Below are 936 nucleotides of genomic sequence, written 5' to 3' on the forward strand. Positions count from 1 at the left end.
AATCAAGAAGGATTTATGGAGTAAATGTGGCTAGGTGCGGTGGAATTCAAAATAAATAATGATCTCTCTTTTCGACAAGCTGATCATTTAGTTCACTTCCTGAGGGATATGAACAGTGAAACAGTTGGTAAACAAAACCGTGTCATATATAAGACCTGTGTTGTAGTGTAAGGTGCGGATTGTGTGATACAATTTTTTAAAGCTAACATTTATAGAGGGCTTATTGTGTGCAGGCACTTTTCATGTTTGTTTTTTTAATCCATCAAAGGTGCAAGTGAGGGAGTGGGTAGTCAGAAGACCCCAGAATGAATGGCCTTGCAACAGGTGAGTGGGGAAAGGGGAGCATGTCCATGTCCAAGGTACAGCACGAGGCACCGTGACAGAAGCAGGCGCTGGTTGCCTGAGCTGTCCCCTGCGGTGCAGCTCCCTCCCCAAAGCTGACTTCCTAGCCTTCCCTTCACAGCCCAACAGGCTGTTGTCCGAACTTACTGGAAGCGCCGCGGTTCTTGACGGAGCTGGCCGGCGGTGAGACCCAAGGTAGGCCTGGATCCAGGGAAAGTGGGTCCTTTGAGCCGCCTGTCACGCTCCGGGCCGCTTCCCCTACTGTGCTCGGGTCAGTTTCCTGTGAATGAGTATTTTTAAGTAGGAAGTGCACGTGATAATATCAGAACTTCTGCACACTACCTAGCACACGACAGCAATTTTATCTTTAAACATGCGTATCCAACGACACAAATAAGGCCAGCTTCCCAAACTTGCCCGCCTCCGCTTTCAGTCACCTCGGGCGAGAACTTCGGCCCCCGAATGAGTCTTTCCTGGCTTCCAGCAGTGGAAGGAGAGGGGAGTGCCTTTTTAAAGGCCGTGGGGGGCGCTCCTCTTGGCGCTTCCCGGCGGACGTGCGCAGAGCCCCACGGAACCCCAGCGGGAAAACGCGCG

The sequence above is a fragment of the Carlito syrichta genome, unplaced genomic scaffold (genome assembly GCF_000164805.1).
Source record: "Carlito syrichta isolate Samal-C Ts95f unplaced genomic scaffold, Tarsius_syrichta-2.0.1 Scaffold287531, whole genome shotgun sequence".
NCBI lineage: Eukaryota > Metazoa > Chordata > Mammalia > Primates > Tarsiidae > Carlito > Carlito syrichta.